This window comes from Vipera berus, assembly GCF_964194415.1.
Source record: "Vipera berus genome assembly, chromosome: 16".
Taxonomy (NCBI): domain Eukaryota; kingdom Metazoa; phylum Chordata; class Lepidosauria; order Squamata; family Viperidae; genus Vipera; species Vipera berus.
Genome location: NC_138219.1, coordinates 8,116,340 through 8,124,492, shown reverse-complemented (window position 1 = coordinate 8,124,492; position 8,153 = coordinate 8,116,340).

Here is an 8,153-nt window from a genome sequence, read left to right as displayed (position 1 = left end):
TTCTTTCTTTTTTGTGCATTTCAAAGAGGAAGAAAAATCCATGTGTCCCCCCCCTTCTTTATTTTATTTTATGTTGCTCCTGTCTTGTCTTCCAACAGCTGAGTGGTGTTCCCAACATCACAAAAGCCGAAAGGGATGAAGCCAGAGAGAAGCTGCCAATTTCTAGCTATAGTAGGAGGTTTGTTCCAAGCAATTTGAGTTGCTTAGGAACCAGAGGCAGTTTCAGGGGAAAATAATAATAATAAAAAAGACTTTGGACACCCACCCTTTCAAACCCCCCCCCTCCCTCTTCTTCTTTGGCCCAGTTTGGGAGGTGGTAGGACCTCCCCCGACCTACCTTCTCCAGCGTGGCATCGTTTGAACCTGAATTTGGGGGAGATTGCAAAGGGGTGCAGCTGAAGTAAACCCCACCCCACCCCCAGCAAAAGCCGAAGCGCTGTGCCCAACTTGGTTTCCCCAGCCGGATGCGGCTTGCAGAAAGACAGGTGGTCCTCAGCTTACGACCGCAATGGAGCCCCCGTTGCTAAGGGAGGCAATTGTGAAGGGAATTTTGCCCCAATTTGGAGACATTCCTTGCCGCTTTTGTTAAGGGGATTCACTGCTCTGGTTTAAGTTAGCAGCGCGGGGGTTAAGGGAATCTGGCTTCCCCCTTGTCAGAAGGTCGCAACACACACACACACACACACACCGGGACCCTGTGACCGTCATAAATACGAGCCCGTGCCCAAGTGTCTGAATTTTGATCACGTGACTTGCGACGGTTGTAAGGGTGGAAAGCGGTCACAAGTCCCTTTTTTCCCAGCGCCATTGCAGCTTTGAATGGTCGCTAAATGGGCTGTTGTAAGTCAGGGACTCCCTCTAGACATTTAAGTTTGGCTTTCCGCTCACGAGATTGGGAGGGGGGGGACTTTCTCCTTGAGGAGCGTCCTGATCATTTTGATTTTTTTGGAAAGGCTCCACCATCCCTACCTTGGCCCGTAAATATGGCTATTTTGAGTTACAGGTCTAATTGGCAGAAATACGACCTGTTTTAGCCGGAGGTGCCATATATAGAACGGGTTAGGCTGGACCTTGCCGTATAATTTCAATTTTTTTTTCTTTTTTCTTTGCAAAGGTGACCGTCTTTATTTCCAAAGTAAACCTGGGGTGCCACGGCTTGGCTCTTCCAAAGAGCCTTGGTTCGTCCAGCTTTCATTGAGAGCTTGACTCGATTTTAAAAGGGTTTTGTGTATGGACAAGTTGCTGCAATTTGGGGGGGGGAGGGTGTTGTGAAGGAAGGAAAGGGAGAGAATTAGTAAATTATTAGGGAGTAGATTGAAAGTAACCAGCCCTACTTCTAATTTTGGGGCTAGGCGTGGGCTGTTACGTATCAGCCCTTTATCAGCCTTTAATTTAGGGACTGTTCAAAGTTACAAGGGCAGTGGACAATGGGACTTGAGGCCAGTCCTCACACTTATAACCGTTGCAGCATCCCCCAGGGCACATGATCAAAATTCAGGTGCTTGACAACCCCGGTTTATGGACGATAGCCGCAGCATCGTGCGACCTTCCCAACCAAGCAAAGTTAGTGGGGAAGTTGGGTTCTCTTAATGACCGGCTGGATATGCGGAACAACCACAGGGATGGGGTGGCTTCACCCCCGTGGTGAAAAAGGTCGCAAAACAGGGCAACCACCTTGCTTAGCGGTTGACTACTGCCCTGCTTAGCGACGGAAATTTATTTGTGTTATATGCCAAATTTATTAACCGCCCATCTCTCTCCTAGAGGGGTTCTGGGGAGGGGAGGGGTCCCGCTTGTGGCCGTAAGTCAAGGACTAAGTCGTCAACCCTTCCCCAAAGAGTAGACTAAATAGGGGACGAGAAAAAGGAGTTGTGCCTTAAACGGCAACGCAACTCAGCGTCCCTGTTGACACTCGGCTTGTTCTCTTTCAGGACCCTGGAGAGCGACGGGACCCTCGTCCTTCGTCCAATATGGTGAGGGCTCCTGCACAGAGTCTCTCAAGCTTATCAACTTTAAGAGGGGTGGACTTCAACTCCCAGAATCCCCCCCCCCCCGCCAGCCCTGGGAGTTGAAGTCCACCCCTCTAAAAATGGGTAAGTTTGAAAAAGACTGCAGACTGGAGGGTTTCGCCAGCTCACCGCTGCTCTGGAAGCGACTCACCGCTTGTGAATGTTGCTTAACGTTCTTATTTTACCTTATCTCTTATTTCCCAACCTTTCCCTGCCTCTCTTAGCTTGACCTTCTAACCCTTGGTGGAGGTTGTGTTTTTTTTCTCCAAAAAAGAGAGAGAGAGAGAGAGAGAAAAATGCTGTTTATTTCGCCCAGTTGAAGGCCTTGAATCACCCCTAGGGACCCAGCAAACCTCTCTTTGTAAAAATGCCTCTTGAGCAGGAATTCGGAGGAAAATACAGGCCCCGGGTTTTTTTGGTTTTTTGGCATTCTGGGTCAAGAAACACAGCTGCAGAAATCTGGTGCGGAACACGGGCCAAGAACTTATACCATCCCTTCATCTGGGGCAGGTCCCTTTTTCCCACTGCACAGGGGAACATCAAGGCAGCACATCTATATTTTTTTTGGGGGGGAGGAAAATGAGAGTAGCAGTTAGAGAGGAGGAAGTGGGCGATGGGACCCCCAAAATGGACCACCGCAACCATTGGGGGGAATTGCACCCAGCCCCTGTTTCAAGGAGGTAGTTTGGCCGTTAAAATACAAGTGGGGAGCCTTTGAAGGCAGGGGGTTGGGGTGGGTGGAGGGGGAAGCCTACGTCCAGATTTTTGAGGAAGTTCTCCAGATGTTTCTGCTGAGATGAAAATCTGTTCCCGGAAGCTTTCCTTGTCACCAAATATGTAATTCTACAATGCCTTATTGTTTGTTTGGGGAATGTGTCTCTGTGTGTGTCGGATGTGCTTAAGAAAGGGAAGCCTTGATGGGGGTTGGCCTAGGACTGTACCAGTTTGAGAGAGAGGGGAGCTGGTCCCCTTGGGGGTCTCCTGCTTTAACCTCCCTCTTCTGCCTACGACGGAAAAGGAGCTGAGATGCTCTTGGTGGTCCACCCACCCCTCTTGACGGACAGACACAGTACAGTCTCAGCTGACCTGTCTCCTCTTGAAACAAACCACCTTGAAGAAGCCATCATTGGGGGGGGATGACGTACAACTGGATTGACCAGTGCCAGCTGATGGGAAAGGAGGAGGTCCCATTTGAAAGAAACCTGCAGCGTTGGCCAAGCCCAAGTCATCCATTATCGGACGGAGACCCCTGATTCTGGGGTGACGATTGCCAAAACTGGGCCGGCCAAGCTTTCCGACGGAGATTGGATGATATTTCTTGGGGAAGGAAGGAAGAGAGAGAGAGAGAGAGAGAGAAACAAAAGAAAAGCTGGACAAACAAAGGACATCTAGCCGGATTGTGGGTCTCCACAACCACAAAAACTGGAAAGTCACTGTGGTTCTTTTATTTTTCTAACGCCGTAACTTCCGCCGTGGACCTTCCAATTCCACTTATTCCCACCGGAAAGAAGAAGCCGAATGGGCAGCGCGAAGGAAATAATTCCCAGCTCCTTGGCGTTCCTCAAAGACTTGAGTGCCGGGGCAGAAGAAATTTCTGTACGGCTCATTTTTTCTTTTTTTCCTGTTTTCTAAAAAAAAAAAAATTACGATGACTAAAGGAAAGCATAACCATAGTTTATTTTACCTATGAAATATATTGCTATATTATAAAGGATGACGCTGTAACTTTCGAATATTTTTTTTAAAAAACTCTGACGAGATGGTTTAGAGAAGCAGAAGGGAAGATTTCTTCCTGCTAACCCACATGATTGGTTCTGGGGTCCAGAGGCTTGGTGGGAGAGGAGAAGGGGCTTTGTAGTCCCTCCAGCCCATTTCAAAATACAAAAGCTGCAGATGTGCCATTGTCAAACCGTGGTAACTTGGTGAAGTTGCCGTGCTAATAGCTGAGGGAGGGGTTTTTTTTGCTGTGGGATGCTGATTCTTTGAAGTTTTCATCCCTCTTAAGAAGTTTTTGGGTTCCCCCCCCTAATATTTGGGCCAAATTGCCAAATCCTTGAATGTTTTTAACCCGTCACTCTTAGCTCTACCAGCTTAGCAAGCTTTGACTTGGGTCTTCTGCTGTTCCTGTTTCAAGGGGAGCGTAGAATTGGAAAGCAGGAAAGATGGATCAGGCCGGCTGGCTTTGGAGAATTCTGGGAGTTGTAGTCCAGGCCTGCTGGCTGAGGAATTCTGGGAGTTGTAGTCCAGACATCTTTGTCCAGTTGCTGAGGTTGAGAAGGACTGGCTTGGAAAGTCTTTGCATCTTTCGGAGGAAACGAGGGTGGTGCCAAGCATTGAAGGACATATTAATTTGTTTGGTATGTTTGGCTTGTGACTCGAAATGCACTTTCCTCCCCATCCAGGCAGTTGGAGAATTAGTTGCAATAACAGTGGCACTTTTTTTTTTAACCTCTATAGGCCCCGATTTATTATTGTTATTCTTTTGTCTGTCCCCATGGATGTGTATTATTGCAATGATTCCAAGAAATGTAGTCCATCTTCCCTCCGTTTTCCTTCCTTCCTTCCTTCCTTCTCCATTCCTTCTTCCCTCCCTCTTTCCTTTTTTCTGCCTTCCATCCCTCTCCTTTCTTTGCTTCCTTCCTCCCTCCCTCCCATCTCTATCTTTCCTTCCTATCTGCCTGTTTCCTTCCTTTGTTTCTTCCTACCATTTTCCTCCCTCTCTCCCATCCATCCCTCCTTATCCTTTCTTTCCTTCCTGTCTGCTTCCATCCATCCTTCCCTTCCTTCCTTCCTTCCTCCCTCCCACCCACTCACCCATCCATCCTAGTCCATTCCTCCCTCCCTCCCTCCCCTTCTAGTCCCTCCCTCCCTCCCTCCCTCCCTCCCTTCCTTCTTTCCTTCTTTCCTCCCTCCCTCCCCTTCTAGTCCCTTCCTTCCTTCCTTCCTTCCTTCCTTCCTTCCTTCCTTCCTTCCTTCCTTCCTTCCTTCCTTCCTTCCTTCCTCCAAACACATCCAAAACCTGAGAATCGGAGGAAGAGGAAAGGAAAGGAAATCGGGAGCTTCTTCCTCCCTGCCCGCTTAGTAACGGGGTCTGCTGTCTTTCAGCCTTTGAAATCTCAGCTTGGCCTCCTTCGTTCCTCCTTCCTCTCCTGGAGGCTTTGAATGTAGCTTGTAATAAAAGCCAAGAGAGAGAGAGAGAGAGCGCAGCACAGCCAGACTCCAGCCTTGTCCCCAGATGTTTTGAACGCCCTGTTCTCTCCCAAGAAAGCCCCACTTTCCCACCAGCTACGTCGTTGCCAGCCCCTCCTTCCCCTCTTTCTTTCTTTCTTTCTTTCTTTCTTTCTTTCTTTCTTTCTTTCTTTCTTTCTTTCTTTCTTTCTTTCTTTCTTTCTTTCTTTCTTTCTTTCTTTCTTTCTAAATTGATGCAAATAGGTGCCACTGCTAAGAATGAAAGCGAGCGGGCCTGCAAAGGAAAAGGGAAATTGCTGGGGTCACTCTGTCAGGTAGACTGCCCCTAGCCTGGAAGCGCCACCTCAGAATGCTTCCCTTCTCTTATTCTGGCGGTCCTTGAATTACAGGGACTGTTTAGTGACCGTTTGGTGACTGTTCGAAGTTACAATGGCACTGAAAAAGGTAATTGGGGAGCCTTTTCCGCTCTTACGACCGTCGCAGCATCCCCCAGGGTCACCTGATCAAAATTCGGATGCTCAGCAACTGACTCGTATTTATGACGGTCGCAGCGGCCCGGGGTCACGTAAATCCCCTTTTGCCACCTTTTCACAAGCAAACTCAATGGGGGAAGCCGGGTTTACCTAACCGTGTTGCTAACTTAACAGCGGCTGCGATTCCCTTAACGACGGTGGCAAGGAAGGTCGTAAAGCGGGGCAAGGCTCCCTTAACAGCTGTCTCGCTTAGCAAGGGAAAATGTGGGGCTCAGCGGCGGTCATAAGTAGAGGACTGGGGTGTATTTGACAGGGCAATTCGAAAGTTGAGTTTGGAAGAAATCTGGAGTTCGGGACCGGACGATAGATTGTGTACTAAAAGTGACGGGGGTTTTTTTTTCTTCCTTTCTCTTCACCTTTCCTCTGCAGCTATTAAATGGCCAACTGACCAGGTACACCTGTCTCTAGATGCTCCTCTGCTTTTTTCACACCTGATTGGTGCAGAGCTGTAGCACAGGAGCCCGGCTCCTCCTCCTCCCCCCCCCCCCCGTAAAGCAATAGGGCTGGTGAGCTGTCAATCATGTCACTGAACTGAGCCAAGATGACTCCCTTGCAGGGGAAAACAAAACGCCATTTCTGGCACCTTCCCGACGACTTGAGCTACAAGTCCCAGATGCCCCTTCCCCCTCCCCCAGCTCTTGAGCCCGTGTGTGCCAGCGCTGCCAGGAAGACCCCCCTCCCCCCCCCTGCACCCCAGAACCAACCATTAAACTCAATGGCTTTAACCTGTTCACTGTAAAACCAACAAAAAAATGTAAAAACTAACAAAAAAGTGCCTTGGATTTTAATCTTAACAGAGGTGGGTCTATACATCTCGATGTTTGCAGGGGGTCTAAAGTCGTGTCGAGACCCAGATGGGAAAAGAGATGCACAGGAAAAAAAATGGAAAAAAAAACCAACAGATGTGATCAACAACCCTGATATAAAGCGTTTGAAATCTTCCTGTCTTCTCTTCTTTATTTCTCTCTCTCTCTCTCTCTCTTTCTCCGCTGTGTTTTCTTCATTTTTTCTTTTTCTTTTTTTTTTTAAGTTCAACAGACTAGGTCGATGGATCCCTTCGGCTCCTTTTAAGGCAGCAAGCAAAGGAATCAAAGCTTACAAAAGACTTTGCTTGGGTCTGCCTCTTCGGACTGGCGAAGGAAGAAGGCAAAATTTAATTTTTATCTGTTTTTAGAAAAAATCACCCCTTTCCCCCTTTGGGAGCTGCCTTCTTCCCTGGCAAAGAAGCTCGGGAAATGTGGGTTACAAAGGAGGCTTCTTAAGGCCAGGCTTTGCATCGAGGGAAAGGGGATTTTAAAGCTGTAAGCGTCTCTCTCTCTCTCTCTCTCTCTCTCTCTCTCTCTCTCTCTCTCTCTGTGTGTGTGTGTGTGTGTGTGTGTGTGTGTCTTATCCAAGCTCACGGAGGGGAAGAGTGTTGTGGGACTGCCAATGGGGCAAATTGCGGGCGCAAAACTTTGGGGAGGCGGGGGGGAGGTTGAGAGGTTGCATTTGAGTGGCTGGTTGTGTTGAAATTCGACAATGCAGGAAAACAGTGTTGGAAAAGAGAGTGGAGGTCTTCTATTCCAACCCCCTCCTCAGGCAGGAGACCTTATCTGGACAAATGGCTGTCCAATCTCTTCTTGAAAACCTCCAGTGATGGAGCACCCACAACCTCTGGAGGCAAGTGGTTCCACCGGTTGATTGTCCTCACTGTCGGGAAGTTTCTCCTTAATTCCAGGTTGCTTCTCTCCTCGATGAGTTTCCATCCCTTGTTTTGTCTCCCGCAGTTATGTCCTCCAGTGATGGTTTTGGAAAGCTTTGACCATCCCCTTTTTTTTCTCTCTCTCGTTTTGCCTTGAGATGTGCCGCCTTCTCCGAAGACCGCTAAGGAGCAAAGCAGATGGCGGCTTAACGTCCTCGGATCTCTTTTGACTTTTAGCTCTCTCCCCGCCCCCCACCCCACCCCGTCTCTAAAAGTCTATGATTAAGGCAGGTACCCTTTGGGAACACCCGAGAAGATTAAACCTGTTTATTGGTGGCGAGAGAGGACCCGCGCCATGTTTTATTCATAAATGAAGCTGGTAGCTGTGCTAAAGACAAGGGAGATGCTTTTTGTGTTCCCATGAAAAATAAGTGTTGGAAAAAGTTCTCCTGCTATTGTCACATTACAGGCAGTCCTCGACTTACGACCGTTTATTTAGTGACCAAATGGCACTGGGGGAAAAAAAGAGACTTGTGACCGTTTGCACACTTACGGCCGTCGCAGCATTCCCCAGGATCGTGAGATTTACATTCCCATGCTTGGCAACTGGTTCCTATTTACGGTATGTTGGTCGCAGCGTCCCGGGGGAGGGGGGGTGTCACGTGATCCCCTTTTGGGACCTCCTGACGAGCAAAGTCACTGGATTCATTTAACGACCGTGGTTCTGTACCAGAGACAAAT